Source organism: Puma concolor, chromosome F2, assembly GCF_028749965.1.
Source record: "Puma concolor isolate L17-30 chromosome F2, mPumCon1.1.hap2, whole genome shotgun sequence".
NCBI classification, from domain to species: domain Eukaryota; kingdom Metazoa; phylum Chordata; class Mammalia; order Carnivora; family Felidae; genus Puma; species Puma concolor.
Window position 1 is genome coordinate 15,261,864 of NC_141684.1, and position 19,663 is coordinate 15,281,526.

Below are 19,663 nucleotides of genomic sequence, written 5' to 3' on the forward strand. Positions count from 1 at the left end.
GCCATCAGCCCAGAGCCCGACGCGGGGCTCGAATTCACGGACCGCGAGATCGTGACCTGGCTGAAGTCGGACGCTTAACCGACTGCACCACCCAGGCGCCCCAAGAAATCAATTCTAACAACGAACAATGAGATAAGCATGATTATCACCTCCATTTTACAGTTATAGAAACTGAGGCCCAGAGAGGTTAGAGAATTTGTCCATGTTACTCAGTAAGTGTGGAGCCAAGATTCAGATCCCAGAGACTAAGCCTAAAAAGAAGAGAGAGTCCTTCAGGGAGCCTGGGTGGCTTAGTCAGTGAAGCGTCCGACTCTTGATTTTGGTTCAGGTCATGATCTCCCAGTTTGTGGGATGGAGCTTCCCATAGGACTCCCTGCTGACGGCAAGGAGCCTGCTTGGGATTCTCTGCCTCCCTCTCTCTGCCCCTCCTCCGCTTGCAGACTTTTGTGCTCTCTCACTTTCTCTCAAAATAAATAAATAAGCTTTAAAAAAAAGAAGAAAAAATAGTTCCTTCATTGTACCTTCATTCATTGATTCATTCATTCATTCATTCCAGAGACACATAGTTGTGCCCATTGTGAGTCATGTCCTGGGCAATGTGGTAGGGATATAGACACAAATGAATTCGACCCTTGGCCAGAGGGAGCAGACAATCTAAAGAGGGAAGACAGACAAACTAAAGGAAACGTCCACACCAAGAGACAACTGCCATGTTCAAGGTCAGGTCACAGTGCTAGGCAGTCTTCAGCTGGGACCATTAACCCAGCATGGGGATGTTGGGGAGTGGGGAGCTCTTGAAGATGAGCAAGCCTTCTGTATTCGCAAACAGAAGCCTCGGCCAGGTCTCCCCACTCCTTTCCCGGTGCCCCCTCCCAGGATGAGGACTGCCTGAGAAGAAAGAGGTGGACAGACCTAGGGAGAGATAAGGTCACCCCTCTCTCGTGAAGCTCATGGGACTTCAGCAAATCAAAACCTCCTGTGACATGCCTTCAGCTGTCCAAATTGCCCATTGGTAAATCATTCAGACTGTGGCCTCCAGAACTTTCCAAGATTTGCAGCTTCCAGGGCCTAACCCAGTGCTCAATTAATAATAGGCCTGCAACACGGGGCGCCTGGGTGGCGCAGTCGGTTAAGCGTCCGACTGCAGCCAGGTCACGATCTCGCGGTCCGTGAGTTCGAGCCCCGCGTCGGGCTCTGGGCTGATGGCTCGGAGCCTGGAGCCTGTTTCCGATTCTGTGTCTCCCTCTCTCTCTGCCCCTCCCCCGTTCATGCTCTGTCTCTCTCTGTCCCAAAAATAAATAAAAACGTTGAAAAAAAATAAAATTAAAAAAAAAAAATAATAGGCCTGCAACAAAGGCATGGAGCTTTAGCTTCAGCGAGACCCCGTTCAAGTCCCAGCTCCACCATGCGGTGGCCTGGTGGCCTTAGGCAAACCTTTTTTTTAAGCTCTCTGAGCCTCAGACTCCTCATTTGAAAAACTGGGATAATAACATTTATTTTCCAGGTTTGTTATAAGGATTAAATGTGGATGAAACCCCTGATAATTTGTAGGCTTTTAACAGATAACTACTGTTATTATTAAAACTACCACTGATTAAAGGCGACTGGGTGGCTCAGTCAGTTAAGTGTCCGACTTTGGCTCAGGTCATGATCTCCCGGTTCGTTAGTTTGAGCCCCGCGTTGGGCTCTGTGCTGACGGCTCGAAGCCTGGAGCCTGCTTCGGATTCTGTGTCTCCCTCTCTCTCTGCCCCTCCCCTGCTCGCTCTCTCTCTCTCTCTCTCTCTCTCTCTCTCTCTCTCACTCAAAACTAACTAAACATTAAACAAAATTTTAAATTACCATCAATTAAAGGTAAAAGCAGACCATGTCTCCTTGCTCCCTGGTCCTTCCCACCAGGACACTGAGGCAAAGGGGGAAAAAACCCAGAGTGTGGAAATTGGCTGAGTGTGTGGAGACCCAGAGTTCCTTCTGAGCTCGATCACTCACTTGTGTAAAATTGGATGGGGTAAATCCTCACTCTGGGTCTCAGTTTCCTCATCTGTAGAATAAGAATACTGGCCTACACCTGGCGATCTTACGAGCAAATGCCTACTAGAACAGGGCAGGGACAAAACAAAAATGAACTAAGGGAACCTGATGTAGGAGCATTCACCATCCAGTTGCTGCTGCCACTTGCCAAATGGAAATGCTGGCCTACCGTTCCGAGATATTCTGATTTTCATCAGAAGGCGGACATCTGGATTTTTTGTGAAAAACCTTGAATTATAAAAAATAGTAACTCTTTGCCCCTTTTAATCCTATCAAACACTATAAAGTTAACTAAAGCAGGTCTTCAAGCCAAGGCTAATGCAGCGGCTGCCATCTTGGTATCTGTAGGCCAGATAACCTCTGAGGGCCTCTCAGTCCTGAGGGGCTGTGATTCTACCCCCACCCCCAATTCTGCTGCCCCCTTTGCCTGTTTCTGAGAAAACACATCTTTCAGGTCCCCTTTTCAGTTCCTTCCTCCACATGCGTCACAAACCTACGAGGTGTCGGAGGGTGCCCCGCTGAGGGCCAGGACTCCTAGAACCCTACAGAAATGCGTCCTGGCAAGTTCTTGCATTTCCAGCAGCCTCTGCACCTCTCAGTTCCTGGTTCCAGTTTGTGATGATTGATTTCCTACGCTGACCTCACTCCTCACTTCACCAAATGGAAAGGGTTGATGAAATAATGGTCTCAGCCCCAGGAGAGCAGGTGTCAAAACCAAGGCTGAGCCAACAACCAGGGTGAATTAAGAGCCATCAACCTGCCAGGCACTGTGGAAAGCATGTTAGTAGGTGTTCACTTAATCTTTGTGGCGAACCTAGAAGGCACATGCTGTTACCATCATTTCACAGGTGAGAACAGAGGTTCCCAGAGAATAAGTAACCCGCTCAAGGTCAACCAGCTAGTAAGCGGCACTGCTGAGACCCAGGGGGTCTAGCGGCAGACCCCCATGCTTGCAAGCGATGTTCCCTCTGATGCTGAACTGCATCATCAGCCCCCTCCTAACCCTTCACAGGCTCCCCAGCCCAATCAGGAGGAAGTCCATCCTCCGCGGCTGGGTCTGTCTGATCCAGTCCCGTCCTGCTGGCCGGCATCCTGCCTCCCTCCCTCCCTTCGCGGAATCACGTGGGTCTCTGTGCCGTTGTACGTTCCGACCTTCCTGCCTAAGATGCTCTTCCCTCTGGTCCCTAATTGGCGAGTACGACGACTGACCCTTCAAAGCGTCTTCTCTGTGAGGTCATCCTGGGCTTCCTGCATCTGCATGGTATATATATTTCATCACTGTAGGGCTCCCACTGGACAAGCGTCACTGTATATTTGTCTCCTCCAGAAGACTAGAAGCTCCTTGAGGGCAGGGCTAGGGCTTACTCATCTAGACCTGACAACATAGCAGGCTCTGTACACACTGCCCAGGATGACCTGCTCTGAACCCCTCCCCTTGTCCTGCCTGCACTGCTTTCCTATTGGGTTTAGCCTGGCCCCAGACACCACAGCTGGAGGACACTGCCATTGCATCTGCCGGTGGTGTTACCCTGTCTCAGTTTACTAGGACTGTCACAACAAGGGACTACAGACCAGGTGGCTTAAACAACAGAAATGTATTTTCTCACAGTTCAAGAGGCTAGGAGTCCAAGGCCAAGGTCTTGGCAGGTGGATTTCCTCTGAGGCCTTCGTCCTTGGCTTTAGATGGGCATCTTCTCCTGGTGTCTCCACATGGCTTTCCTTCTGTGTATGTCTGTGTCCTAGACTCTTCTTCATATAAGGACGCTAGTCGGGTTGGATTAGAACCCATCCCAAATACCTCATTTCACCTTAATGACCTCTTCAAAGGATCTGTCTCCAAATACAGTCCCATTCTGAAGTTAAGACTTCAACATCTGGATGAAGGTTGGGGAGACACAGTTCAGGCCATAACAGACCCCATTTTCCCTCCTTCCTCCTGCTGCCCGAGGAAGGATCATTAAACATCAGTCTAGGAGAGCCCTTCATGGGCTTCCAGCCCAACCTTTGCATTTCACAAATGGGGAAACTGAGTCCCATAGAGGGAAAATAGCTCGCCACCAAAATCACCCAATATATTACTTCGAAGCTTCTGACCACTGACACAGGGGTCTTCCTGTGATCCCCACATCCATTTATAAACACCATTTTTGCTATTTTGGGAACCCCTCTCACCTACCACGGCAGAGCAGAAAGTAGGCTCATGGAGTCAAGAGAGACTTCCTGCCAGTCACACTCCTCCAGCGCCCTGCTCGGTGAAGATCGGGCCAATGTCCACACCTCACCTGAAGCCCAGGCCTCTAAAGTTGTTCCCAGCCACCTGCAAGGGGTCCACAGCTGCCCTGATCACCCAGGCTTGGCCTCAGAGCTCCCAGAAAGGGAGTCTGATCGAAATAGCAAGTATTTGATTTTCTCCTTCCAGTTTAGAGTGTCCATTTAAAAGGTCCTCTTGCCACCCCACATGCTCTGTCTCAACAGCAAAGGCTCCCCAGGACCTGAGAGCCACCTCCACTGTCCTGGGGACCTGAGGAACAGCCCCTGAATCCCCCTGTCCTACGGTCACTTGAAGCCTGCACAGCCCAGTAAAATCACAGCTCACGTCTGTGTAGCCTGGTCCTGTCCAGAGCTACCCTCAGTGCTTCTACACTGACAGAACTCAAAGCCCTTTCATGGCCCCCCGTGCCTGCAAAAGAACATTCGTCCTTCTCAAATTGCTTGGGTTCAAATCCTTTCGGTAGCACTTTCTAGCTATGCAATCTTAGAATAAGTTAAGCAGCCTCTCTGTGGGGCATAACAGTCAGACTTTCCTTACAGAACTATGTATATTAAACTAGTTCAGGGTCCCTGGGTGGCTCAGTCAGTTAAGCATCCAACTTCGGCTCAGGTCACGATCTCGTGGTCTGTGAGTTTGAGCCCCGCGTTGGGCTCTCTGTGTTATCGCAGGGGGCGCTCTGGATCCTCTATCGCCCCCCTCTCTCTCTGATGACTCTTTCTCTCTCTCTCAAAAATAAGCATTTAAAAGACTTAGCTCACCAGTGCACAGCACACGGAGTAGTGCCTAGGATATATTCAGCCCAATGTAAGTATTTATGAAATACATATATCCATGCCCCCCACTCCACTCAACACACCCAATACAGCCACAACCAGCTTCTTAAGCACCTACAACGTACAAGGCACAGTTCCTGGCAGGTGAGGGCTTATGGATGCAGGTGTACTTGATAAGGGCCCTGAAGGGTAGGGAGAAATTCCTGGGGGGGGGGGGGTGTGGGGTGGGGGGAGAGGGGCGGCTAGAGTAAGCCAAGTAAAGGGAAGGTTGTGAGCAGAGTCAGGGTAGCTTAAGAGTCTGTGGTGTTCAGCAAACACTGGGTGTGGCTAAAGCTCTGAACAGAAGGTGAGGTTGTGGGACCTGAGGCTGAACGGACAAGAGACCAAATTTTAGAGGAGTGGGGGTGCTGGGGCGACGGGCCTTCGGGATGTGGAGCCCTTAGCCCAGGAAGGTACCACGCGTGTGCCCCTCGCCGGGCCTTGCGTCTCCTGGTCCCATCCCCGCTCACCGTGCCACATTTCAACTCTGTCCCAGCTGAGCACTAGGCCCGGGACACAAAACCGCATAGGGTGCATGTAGTGTCTGCTCTAGAGAGGAGCACAGAGTCAAGAGGGAGAGAGGGCAGCTAATTAGCCAATTCGAGTATGGCGGAAAGGAAAAATGAGACCATAAGTGGGGAGCAGCTCCAGCTGCATGCGGGAGGTCAGGGAGGACTTTCCAGAAGACAGGACACGTGAGCTGTGTGGTGAAGGACACCTGAGCTTTTGCAATGGGGTAAGGTAAGGAATGTTCCAGTCAGTGAGAAGGCACCAGAGCGTGAACTGTAGCCTGGCACGGCCGGGGCAAAGGGCACATAGGGGCCAAGAAGCAAGGGCCAGGGCTTTGGGGGAGAAGTGACCAGAGCCAGCAGGGTCTTGGGGGACAGGCCAAGGAAATGTACCATCATCCAGGAATTCATGGGCTCCAGAAATGGACTTTGGGGAGGGGAAGGGCGTAAACAGAGCCACATTTTAGAGCAAACCCTGTCAGCTCCCCAGCATTAGAGCCTGAGACCAGAAAGTGGGTGCGGGTGGTTTGTTTGTGAGGTGATCCCAGGAAGCAGCAGTGACAGCGCGAGGAGAGTGAGTTGGGGTTGGGGGGTAAGACCCCCCCCCCTTATAAGAGGTGTGTTATTGAACTAGTTACCTCTGTGAACAGCAGAACTCAGTCCTGCTGGGGAGCCTCTGAGAAACCATTAATGACCTTCACATTGTCACCAACTTGCAGTCCCCACTGCTCGCAGATTGCCTCGGGAGGCATTAATTCTCTTTCCACCCATTGCTCTTCTAGGCACAGAGTCTGACTGACCTTCCACTGACTGTGGTTTTGAACAAGCCCTGCACGTTTGAAATAGGACAGTCCCAGCGTGCACAAACCGTCCTCACTGTTGCGCTGGAATCAGGTGGCCAAAGGGAGGCGTTTCTGGGACGCAGAAACATCTGCAGCTCTGCCCCCGGGTATAAGATGCAGCAGTGAGAATTACGCTCTGTTGAAAACAACAGGAAAACAAAAAATAATAGTAGCTTGATCAAGTTAGACATTTAATTCACCCTTGCATTGAAGAAGTCCAGAAATAGAGGCTTGTGGCTGGTACACTTCATGCAGGGTATTCTTCCGGTTGTGGAAGGCCATTGTCCAAATGGCCCAAGGTAGCTGTTAGAGCTCCAGCCACCAGAACCATGTCCCAGGAGGCAGAATAGAGCCAGGAAAGAGCAATGCACCGTCTCCATTTTAAGGAAACCTTCTAGCACCGCCACACAATACTTCACTTACATCTTCTCTGCCAGAACTTAGGCACATAGTCATTCCTAGCTGTAGAAGCCTGCCACATGTTGTCTTTGAAGCTCTACCTGGCCAGCAGATCATTGGCCACGTACCTAACTGAAAGTTGGCATTCTTCAGCTAAGACGGGAGAGAGAATGGACCTTAAAAGGCAGCTAGTAGCCCCTGCCACGAGGCTGTGAGAAAGGAACCAGGAGGTTAATTTGGAAGCAGTTGTCATAATCCAGGGAGCGATGAGAGGGGTCCAAGCAAAGGGAGTCAGTGGGCGGGGCAGAAGTGGGGGGTGGAGAGGACCTGTGTGTGTCAAATGTCTGGGTGTGGATTTGGCAGGACGTGGTGAGGGGTGTAGAAGGGAAAGCAAGGGCAGAAGTCAGGAATGAATCCCAGGCCCTGACTTGGATGACAAGATGAGTGAAGACGCCATCTATGCAGGAAGGAAATGTGGGAAGATAAACAGTTTGGGAAAGGGCCATGAGGTCCCCTGTGGACATGCTGAGTCCGTGATGCCGGAAGGACGTTTAGAGATGTCCAGTAAGTAGACAGTTGGGTGGCCAGGTGGTCAGGACAGAAGTCTTGGCACAAGATAGCAATTTCAGGCCATCAGCCATTAGAACAGAGGAGCCCTTGGGGTAATACATGGAGAAAAGGGAAAGGGGCTCAGACAGCATAGCAGGCCAATGTCAGAGTGTAAGGAGCACGGGAGGCTGGCCTTTGTGAACTGCATCAGAGGGCAGGGAGAGAGTCCAGGCTATTTATACCCCTGGCTGGCTGGGCCCCTCTGTCGCAGGCCCCTCTTATAGCTATAGTCTTTGGGTTCTGATAACCACTTGGCTTCCCCTTTAAACCTGGAGCAGCTAATGGCTCCCTGATATTATTGACACTAGAGTGTTCACCATTTCTGTTGCATTCTCCTTCCATACTTCCATATTCTTCCACATTCTTCCATACTTTTGTAAATAGTGCCTTCATTATACTCTCCTTAACTAGATAGATGATAGATAGATAGATAGATAGATAGATAGATAGATAGAATAAATGGATGGATGGATGGATGGATGGATGGATGGATGGATGAATGGATTGGGTGGATAGCAGATAGGTAGGTTACAAGTGAAGATGAATTCACAAGGGAAACTAGGAAGTGACAGCGGGGGAGGCAGGAGGAGAACTGCAAGTCAAAGGAGAAGTGAGCTCAGTGTCAAAAATGACCCCCACATTTGTTAAGAGAAGGGCTATGAGACATCGATTGGATTTGCCGCAAGAAGGTCACTGATGACCTTGGCGAGAGCAGTTCCATGTTGTGGGAGAAGTGACACTGCAATGAGTGGAGCTGGAGAACTGAGTGGGAGATGAGGAAGTGGGGACAACTGCTTTCTCCCTCATCTCCCTCTAAAAAGCCTGGCTCAAAAGTCACCTCCTCCAAAAACTTTCTCTGAACCTCTGTCCTTCCTCTGTGCTCCCTGAGCATCCAGTACGCCATTTGCCACAAATCAATGGCTGAGCTCCCAGGGTAGGGTTCCATGACTCAGGACATACACAATGTCATGGAAAGAGCACTGGACTTAGAGTCTAGAAACATGGCCTCAAAGCCTAAAACACCATCCAGCTACCTCCTCCAAGCTCCTGAGAAGGAAGCACATCTTGTCTGACTTGGCCAGGAACAGGTTTTAGGGCCCTGTCTGTCCAGTGCTCACTGCCCAACACCATGGAAGTTGTGGCCATAGTGGCCTCCTAGTAGGTCAGCATCCAGGAAAAGACCACAGCCCGCCCTACCACTGCGCCCATCTGCTTCCTCAGCCATGAGAAAATGTAGGAGCATCCAATGGTCATGGACAACCCTCTTTCCCACCATCTCTAGGACTGGTCGAAGTCAAAGGTAATCTCTGCTGCAAAATAATACCCAAGCTGCTCCTGGGGTCTCAGCAAGGAGCCCCGTTGCTCCCACCTAACCAGTCTAGGCTGTCACTGCCCAGACCTGTCACTTCAGGGTGAGTCAGCTCAGCCCTGTCTGACCACTGAGGCCAACACGCCAGCCAGGACTCCAGCACTAGCAGAAAGAATTATCTAGAGCCGACCACAAAACTGACCTTCATGAGCCACTTCCTGTGTGGGAGGCGCTGTTCTACACTGGTACTTTTATCACCTCAGCCCTACAATAGCTCTATGAGATTTGTGCTGTTTCTGACCCACCTTACGAACTAGGGATCCAGAAAAGACCAATCCCTGGAGTCATTTGACATCTTCAGATCCAAATCTCTCTTATGGCAAAATTATGAAAAAATGAGCATGGCAATTAACACTTCCTTGGCACCCCGTATATGCCAGGAGCATTGTCCTATTTTTTTGAGCCTTAACAACTACTCCTGGCAAGGGCATATTTTATGGGTGAGCAGACTGAGCCTTGGAGAGAGTAAGGGTTGCCCGGCAGGTCAGGGCCACCTCTCCTGCTTAATCTGCTTGAATTTTCTCGACTCTAGGAGGCAGGTAATGTTATCCCCATTACACAGATGAGAAATCTAAGACCTAGAAAAGTTAGAATGACTCGTCTGAGGTTGCTATGTGTTTATGGGATCTGAGGGCTGGGAGTTGGGGGGAGAGGAAGGAATATAAAGGGAGAGCTAGGATTCCAAGCGAGGTTTCAGACTTTGCAGCCTGATAATGGGCAGGGAAGCCAGAGAAGGCTCTTCTCTGCCCCTCACTTGTGCCACAGCCTCGGTGGCTTTTACATCCTCTGCCTCTGCGCCTCTGGGGCAGCTGCCCCTCTGCCAGCCTCAGTACCCAGCCGTGACACAGGGAAATGCCAGGGGTAGGAATTTCAGCCACCGTAAGGGGGCCGTTCCCGGTCGAATGCCCTGACCTCCTCGCTGTCAGCGGAGAAAGGGAAGAAGAGAGACGGGCGTGATGCCACTGACATCTCACCTTCCCTGCTCCGCTCTGCCCCGGCAGGGCTGCTGCTCTGAGCTCACGTGTGGGGTGCGGTGGACAACAGATGGGTTGGCTTCTTGGAAAGTGATTCATTCACCTTTCACAGAAAAGAAGCAGACTTTCTTGTTTTCTGGGCCCAAATCAAGGTCACCCTTGTGCAATCCTGCCCTTTGAGTTTCCTGGGTGATACTCAATCTGGAAATCTCTGCGAGACCTCAAACCTGTCCACTCTCCTGCTCGGTAGGACTGACAGTCACAGCTCAGGGCCGTCCCCCAGACCCTGCCTGCAGAGAGATGCCTTCAGGCCCCCCACTCAGGATCCTGAGGACCAGCCCCATCCCCAACCTGTAATGACAGGAAGTCAGCACCTTGGTGGCTTTGACCAGACACCTCCCCACCTTCCCAACACTGAGAGTGGCCTGTTCCCAGGGAAGGGAGGGTGTCTGCCTCACCTGGGGGAAACATTTGGGGAGCCATTCCAGATAGTATTTTTTTTTATTTTTTATTTTTTTATTTTTTATTTATTTATTTTTTTAAATTTTTTTTTTGACGTTTATTTATTTTTGAGACAGAGAGAGACACAGCATGAACAGGGGAGGGGCAGAGAGAGAGGGAGACACAGAATCTGAAACAGGCTCCAGGCTCTGAGCTGTCAGCACAGAGCCCGACGCGGGGCTCGAACTCGCGGACCGTGAGATCATGACCTGAGCCGAAGTCAGACGCTTAACCGACCGAGCCACCCAGGCGTCCCCCAGACAGTATTTAAATAAACCCAAATGCTTTGGGGCGGCCATCCTAGTAGTAAAGTGTAGTGGGGGAACATGAACAAACAGATTGGAGTTGGACAGATATGGATTCAAATTCTGACTCCAGCAGGTTGCTGGAGACTTTGGGGACCCTCCCCCTCTGAGCCTCTGTGTTCTCATCTGTAACACAGAGCGGATTATCATGAGCGATGAATGCTGATGCGGTAATGTCTCTCAGGGCTGTGGGAAAACTGAAGAAAACAGCATGGGAGAAAATGCCCGGCATCATGTTCAAGCCCCGTTGCCCATTTTATGGGGCTACTTCATGAAATGTGACCCTGAAGCCTCCCACGAGCCCCGCACCCCAGACTCCGCATCTCCAGCACCCCGTAACTCCTGCCTTGAACTATGGGTGTGGGTCTTTCCGGACTCCCATTGTTGGCAACTCTATCTTTCATCCCTGGGACAAATGCCTTTTTCCACGACATCAAATCTTTTCCAGGATCATAAATAAGCCTTTGAAAAAGAATTTCTCATTGTCGGGTCATGTCTCAAGGACTGAGAGCCTGGGCTCTTTCTGCAGTGCTGACGCTTGTCCTCTACAGGGCTGGAGAGGTCCAGGATCCTGTCCAGAAAGAAGGTTCGGCTGGCACCCGGTCGGCACAAAGGGGTCCGTCAGATGCCAGCTAGAGCCACACATGCTTATGAACTCTGGTTCATAAACTTGGCAAATTTTATCAAAGACCACACAACACCTCAAGACCCCGTTGGCTGATGGCCGTGGAGTCTGTGGGGATGTTTTGCCCACCAGATCTGGACCTCAAATGTAAAAACATGGAGAAATCAGCCCTTATGATTATTCCATCCCAAAGAAAGCAGCAAGATATAGTTCGGAGAAGGTATACAGCTGGCTGGGCTCACAGAGCCACTGTGAAGTGAAGCCAGGGTGAACCTCCCTTTTCCATTCTATCTGCCTCCACAGGCACCCCACCTGGGGTCCAATTCCACCCACAAGATTTCACTGTTCCTGCACTGGACCCTAGACACCAGAGGAATCGATGACTTTTGTACGATTTTACATTCAATCTTATGTTCCATTTGGCAAACACTGAGACCCTCGACATCAGAAGAACCAGAGAAGCTTTTTTAGAAGGCGGATGCCTCAGCCCCACCCCAGACCCACAGGCTAAGAATTTCCCAGGGGGCTTCCAAGGACGTCTGTTCCTGAGAAGGGCGGTTCTGATGTGGAGCCAGGGCCGGGAACCACCAGGTCTAAAATTAATCATAGGAAATGAATAATAAGCACCTACTAGGTGCCAAGCAGGGTCGCTGTGGCTAACTTCGCCACAATCCTGCAAAGTGGGCTTTCTCAGCTCCACTTTCTGTAAGGAAGGGAACGCTACAAGAGGCCAAGGGGCTTCCCGAGACACACCGTTGGTAAGAGGCAGAACGAGGGTTTGAATCTGGGTCTTTCTGATTTCAAAGCCCTCTCTTACCTGCACTCCTTACGTGCGGTCCTACTGTGTGAGAGCCCTGTGCTGGCAGATCCTGGGGAGAGAGGATGAGTCAGACTGGAGCCTGGTCTAGGAGTTCACACCTGAATGGGGGTGGCTGATACCTAAACAGTTTAACTTGCATACAAAGCTGCCTGAGAAGGATAAACAGAGGTTCCAAGGGCTAGGAGAGCCCTGTGGCCGTGTGGTGGGGACACCTGGGGAAACCAAGAAAAGCTTCTTGGAAAAGGTGACATTTGAGCTGGGTTTTCAATGCCATCGTAGGTATTGCCATCTATCACAGAATGTGCCAAGCTCTGTGCTTGATCCAGAAGCAGGGAAGGTAAACAAGACATGGTCCCTACCCTCACAATGCTGGCGCTCTAGCATTCTGCCTTTTCTCCCATTTTCTCTGCCGGCCCTCCTGTCTCTCCGCCCTCCCTCTTCCCCTGCCCCCATCTCTCTGCTCCTTTGGTGCCCCGGCACCCCTTGGTCTTGCACAGCAAGCCAGGCCTTCTTGGTTGTCCAGGAAATGGGGTGCTCCAGGCCCAGAGTCAGGGAAGAAAGGGGCACGTGGGCCCCACCCTGGCCAGGGGACAAGGAGGTGAGCTTCAGAGCCATGGAGTGAGTCACCTTGCACAGACACCTAAGCAGTAGGGATAATAAGACACACTTCCCTGGGAAGTTGGGGAGACGGATGAGATAGGAAGGGAAAGTGCTTTGAGCTTCTCCGAAGAAAGAACCCATAAACAGATCCAAGGTATTATTACCACAGTCATTACCTGCCTCAATTAAAGGGGTACGCATCTAACTACGTGAGGAATCATTAACTCGTTCTGCAACCCACACATGGCTGTATTTTTAATATAATTTCATTTTTATTATTAACAGATAAGACCGTGAAATATTCTGGGAGTCATTCTGACACGTTAATACTCCCCTCTGGCCTAGGTGGGGTGTCCTCCCTCCCACAGGGCTAGGAAAGGGTCCAGCCCAGGGAAAAGAGGCTGAGCCTCCCTTGACACTCCAGCTCCCCAGCCCCAGATTCTTGTCAAAGAAGCTTGGAATCATCTCTTGGACCCTGATCCCATCGTCCAGATTGCCCTTCCTCCTGGCCCTCCATGCCTTTCCCTGCTTCAACATGTCTACCAAAACCTGCCTGACTTACCCTTCCATGGTGGGCAAGGAGAATTAGCAAATCCCTACTAGGAGCCGGGCACTGGGGGACCAAAGATCAGTTAGACACAGTCCTTGCCTCCGAGCGGGTAAGGGCACCAGGCTGGTTCACTCATTCACCCAGCTAGCTGTGAGCGCTGGGCTCTGTGCCCAGTACTCAGCACGGCAGGTGAATGACACATGTCCTCGCCCAAGGAAACATGCTTGTGAGGGGAGACAGAGCCCAAACAGCCACAGAAATACTTATCCGTGTGTGCTGTAACAAAGCAAGGCCCCCAAGCGCTGGGGAGACTCAACGGAAGAGTTAAATCTGCCTTAGAGTCGGACTGGCAGGAGTGTGCGTGGAAGATTCTCCAAAGGAAACAAGACATGAGCTAGGCCTCAGGGTGCTGAGGGAAGGAAGGGCGTTGCAGGCCGAGGGAGCAGCATGAGCAAGACAGAAATCCATGTTCGGGGATGGGGGGCGTCCACTATGGCTGGGGAGGTGAGGCAGTTCAGAGAAGGGATAGAAATGATGCAGATGTAGAGTGGGGGGGCCATTGGGAAGGGCTTGGGCGGCCATGACTGGACCCACGGGTAGCATTTACAGAAGCAACATGAGCCAGGCCAGGGCAAGGCACGTTCCTAGTGGCAGTTTTGTAAACCCTCACAGCTGCCCCAGGAGGCACTGCTGTCACCCGTTCTACTCAAGACCCCGGGTTGGGGACACACAAGCTTCCCAGCTAGGAGGAGGAAAAGCAGGCTCTGAAACACCCTGGCGTTTAATGCCCAATAAGGACTTCGATTGAGGGTGGAAGGGGGATTTCAGTCCGAGGGAAGGAGAGCCACAAGCTCCTTGGGATAAAGTGATGGGGTAACTGGGGGACATAGGGTAACTGGGGGGCATCGACCCCTTGAAGCTGGCAATGGAGGAAGGAGATGTAATGGGTGGGGGAGGGAGGGCACAGGAAGGAAGAGGCCCCCAGGGAGGGCCGAGCAAGCACAGCACGGAGTGCAATCACAAAAGGCCAAGCTGGAAACAACCTTACAGAAAATCTTCGGGTGGGGTAGGACATTCCCTTCCTAAATGAATTGCCAAGCTGCCACACTGTTATGCCTTCTGCACCCTAACGCACCTAACGCAAGCCAATAGCATCTCTTGCTTAGACTGCTTTAGATGAAGTCCAAAATCCCTATCATAGCCCACAAGGTTCTGCGTGACCTCTTTCCGGCCTGACCCACCCCTGCTCCCCACCTCCTCACCCCTGTCTTGTTCACCCACTCCTCCCTCTGCCCCTCTCTGCACCCTGACCACACAGGACTTGTTCAAGTGTCGCGCAAGCGCCTGGCTCTCTCTGCTCCTGGAGCTTCATGCTTGGAATAGTTCTTGCCATTCCTCCCACCCTTTCCTGTCCCCCAGGCTGACCTGCCCACTTATCATTTCGGGTTCAGCCTTCCCTGACCCTCCTCCTCCCACGCCTGCCTGTCCCGCCCTCCGTGACACGCTGGTCTTTTCCAGATGATGCTTTTTCACTTGTGATAGTTGTTCACGATCTGGCTCTGCACACGTTCATAAGTCGGACGTGCTCACTGCTCTGCTCCCCGACGCTGAAACGGTGCCCGGCATGGAACAGGGCTCATGAAGTAGTTTTGGGTGAATGAGTGAGTAAACAAGAAGAATAATGAGCAAATGAAAGCGTGCACAACCCCACCTCGTGTTTACCTTGTGCTGTACTCTTGCCTGGATCATCTCCTTTTCTTGCCTGCAGCCCCCGCTCGGTCCCACTGGCTTCGAGAAGGCCTCCTCTGTATCTGTAACATGAGGGGAGATGCCTCTGTCTGCTGTAGGGCATGTGGTCTGAACGTCACGGTGCTTAGGTAAACCCACCACAGCTTGTGGTCACACTCTGCCTGTGTGACTCTTGCCTTCCTTGCTAGGAGATGCCTCGCCACGGCCTGACGCTGCTATATACCAAAACGGGCACCAGAAAAGGGAGGTGAGGGGTTCACATGCCTTCTGGTGAGCTCAGCCACCAGAAGGGGATGACTCATCGTAAAGGGGTTTGAACATGACATAGCATCATATAAATGTAGCCGAGCCTCCTTTCCTTTCCTGCACTGATTGAACACGCCCTGCACAAAAGGATCTGAGTTAGGTCGGTACAGCAGAGGGAAAGGAAGGCTCTGATCTCTGGGTACTAAGAGTTGGTGACCTGGTTGCAATGTCAAGATGTGATCCTAAGCAATCACCATATAAGACCATCAGCTAAGTGCCCCAGAGAACCCCACCTCCAGAATTCCGTGTCTTTCTCATTGAATGATACCGAAGTCTGGCCCCGCACCCACGAGCACTTGGGTACTCAGTTCCCTTTCTCACTGGGGGGTGTTCTCTTCCACAGCACCGTCCTCACCGGACCTCCTATTTGCATTTCAAGAGAGAGAGAGCATGTGTGTGTACATGTGTGTTACAGTGAGCTTGCCCCAGACAAAGTGCATGTTGTCACAACCATTCCCGGGTTGTCTGCAGAATGTGCTGTCTCCTGTGCCTCAGAATGGTTTATGAGTGTTTCCACTCAACAGCCTGCCTCCAGCAAGTTCACCCAGTTGGGTAATGTGGCCAAATGGCCACCAAGAGGGTAAATGCTAGCCCCTGGGGTCCAGAGGTTTCAATGAGTACTTGGAAGTCTGTAAGCACACTTTTAAGATCCTTCAGGGGCTCCTGGGTGGCTCCGTCGGTTGAGCGTTCGACTTCAGATCAGGTCACGATTGCACAGTTCTTGGGTTCGAGCCCCACGTCGGGCTCTGTGCTGACAGCTCAGAGCCTGGAGCCGGGCTCTGTGCTGATTCTGTGTGTGTGTGTGTGTGTGTGTGTGTGTGTGTGTGTGTCTCCCTCTCTGTCCCTCCCCCACTCATGCTCTGTCTCTGAAAAATAAATAAACGTTAAAAAAATTTTTTAAAAAAGATCCTTTAATAGTAAAGGTAAAGTGTTTTCGATATGTATATGGAGAGAGGTCCCCGAAACCACAGGACAATAGATGAGTCGGGTAAGGTGACTCTTGGCACTCTTCGGGGACTGAGACTTGGGAGTTGCCAAAGTTTGTCAAATTTTACCACCCCCACCTTGAGCTGCCTGGATGATGAAATATTCTGAAGAATTTGAATTGCTTACACTGGTGAGCTGAGCTAAAACCCAGCACCCAGCCTACCTCCTATGTGACCACAAAGGACAACTGGTAGCACTTGCTGAGCCCCCCACCAACACTTTACAGACCAGAGTGCAGCACCCCCTCCCCTCCCCGCCCCCGCCCCTCACCCTCCAATGCCGCCAGCATCGGGATGAGTTACTTCACATATTAGCTGGCAAATGAAATGCCAGGTGGAAGCAAAGTGTTGAAACAAAAATAGATGCATCCCCACCCCGAGGCGTGATGAAACACTTGGAAGGAGCCTCCACAGGCACTTGGCACCTGCAAGGGAGGGCAAGGGAGGTGGGCGCTGGGGCTGAGGACTCCCGGCCAAGGTTTGCACTTGAACTTGAGCATGCCACGTCTGGTGGCAGAGAGGCAGAGAATGGGGTGGGAAGGGGACTTTGGATTAGTGCAGCCGCATGGGGGAGAGCACAACCAAGGCAGAGTTTGGCAAATAGATTCAGCCTTTGGTAGCCTTAGACAGTCTGCTTTCTGGCTAAGTATTCCGACCTGATCCTGGCAGGCCTGATAATTCCCTAAGACGTCAGTGCTAGCAGAAATCAGGAAGAGAGGTCTGGTCACGGAATGGGGAAGAAGTGGAGAAAAAGGAGGTGAGGAGGGACCGAGAAGGGGAAAGAGGGAGAGAGGGAAGGATAGAGGAAGGGGCAAAGGGAGGAAGGAGAAAGACAAGCAGGGGGAGGGAAGGAAGCTAATGGAATGAAACTTACGGGATTGTATCTGTAATATTTCTGACCTGAAATATTCAGAGATCCCAGGAGTTTGAAAAAATGTTCCCAATGAAGGGAACGGTGTGTGTGAATATACGTGCAGGTATATACATATCTGGTGTGTGCATGCACACACCGGTGGGTATATTTGTGCGCGTGTGTGTTTGTGTGCGAGCACAAGTGCATGTGCGAGAATATGTGCATTGGCATGGTACGTGAGTGTATTGTGTGTGAGAGGGCATGTAAGTGTGTGTGCATGTGTGTGCATATTTGAGGGTCTGTCTGTCTGTGCATCATCTCAGACTGAAAACAGCTCTGGAATAAAGCCTCCGTAAAGGAGGGATCTTATCCTGATGGGCTATGGGCCAGCCGCGTGACCTTGAGCAAGGCCTCTTCTCTCACATGTTCTAACTCCCAAAGCAATGCCTGGTACATAACAATAACTCAATGAATATTACTTAAACGAGCAACTGTTATTTAAGGATAATGCCGCCTATTTCTTTGGACTAGGGAAATGACAAAATGAGAGAACATATGCATAATCACTCTCTTACTCTCTCGGTGCTTGGCACATAATAGAAGCTCAATAATTGTTAGCCTTACCCCTCCCCAAATTCAGGTTTTATCCCGTTGGTAGAAGGAGGTCGAGGAAGGAAATGAGGTATAAGGTCATTTGTCTTGTGCTGCCCACTTCCGTGGGCTGAATACCACTGACCACATTCCTTTATTTTTATTTTAATTCCAGTATAGGTAAAATACATGTTGTATTAATTTCAGGTATATAACATAGTGACATGGCAATTCTCTACACTACTCAGGGCCCATCATAATGAGTGTACTCTTAACCCCCGTCACCCATTTCACCCATGCCCACCCACCTCCCCTTTGGGATGGAGCAAACATCTGTTTATTCTCTATAGTTAAGAGTCTGTGTTTTGGTTTGTCTTTTTTTTTTTCTTTGTTCATTTGTTTCTTTAATTCCACATATGAGTGTAGTCTATGGTATTTGTCTTTCTCTAACTTATTTCATTCAACATTATGCTCTCTATCCATATCCCAATAGGTGCAAATGGCAAGATTTCACTCTTTTTTATGGCTGAATAATATTCCATTCTCTATATACATTTTCCTTATCCACTCATCTATTGGTGGACATTTAGGCTGCTTCCAGAATTTGGCTACTGTAAGTAATGCTGCTGTAAACCTAGGGGTGCATGTATCCCTTTGAATTAGTGTTTTTGTATTCTTTGGGTAAAAACGCAGTAGTATGGGAGGGGTTCTAATTAACTTTCTGAAAAACCTCCATGCTGGTTTCCAGAGTGGCTTCACCAGTTTGCATTCCCGCCAATGGTAAAAGAGGGTTCCTTTTTCTCTACATCATGGCCAACACCTGTTGTTTCTTGTGTTGTTGATTTTAGCCATTCAGACAGCTGTGAGGTGATATCTCACTGTAGTTTTGATTTGCAACTCCCTATCGGTAATTGACGATGAACATCTTTTCACGTGTCTGGATCTCTTCTTTGGAGAAATTTCCATTCATGTCTTCTGCCCAATTTTAATTTGATTATTTGGGATTTTTTTTTTTTGCTGTTGAGTTATATATGTTCTCTATACATCTTGGATGCTAACGCTTTTTCGGATACGTCATTTGCAAATATCTTCTCCATTCCCTAGGTTGCCTTTTAGTTGTGTTGATTATTTCCTTCACTGTGTAGGAGCTTTCTTGATGTAGTCCCTAAGTTTATATTTGCTTTTATTTCCCTTGCCTCGGGAGACATAGCTAGAAAAATGTTGCTACGGCCAATGCCAGAGAAATTACTACCTGTGCTCTCTTCTAGGATTTTTGTGGTTTCAGACACTGGCCATGTTCTTGAGCCAATTTCCAGAGGCTTCTGAGTTCTCATTATGTTATATATTAGCTAGGCCTCTTCTTCCTGCTCTCAGTCAAAGATTGACAGCAATTCATTTGCAAGAATTAAATGCAAGACTGAATTTTAATGACTCAGAAATTTGAAGCCAACTTTGCTTGCAGTGACCTTTAGGGAAAGGAAGCCTAGTAAGTGACCTGGTACCTGACCTTCCATCTGGTGGTATACTTGTAGGTCATGATCTTGCAAGATAGGAATTACTATCCTCATTATGCAGTTAAAGTGACAAAAGCTTGGAGAGGTCAAGTGACTGGCCCAGGGCCACCCTACTCACTCCAGGGTACCAGAGCTGTCTCCAAGCCCCACAGATGATCTTCAGAAGCTTCTGGAAGGTAAAATCTCTTCACTCAGGCAGACAGAAATGAGGGCTCTTAGGTTCTGAACCCACAAACATCTCAAAATCTCTGACTCGTCAGCCCTGGTCGAGTATTGGCAGATAGAGCCAGGGCCGTGTGGCAATCAGAAAACTAGTCAGGTGGGACTGGAACGGTGCCTCTGAGGTATTTCACAAACACGGGGAACAAACACATTGGTGTCGCAATCCTGGCCACCCGGAGCTGCCGCGTTGGCTGTTTTTTGAGCATGGACTGTGGATAAGGAGTTTG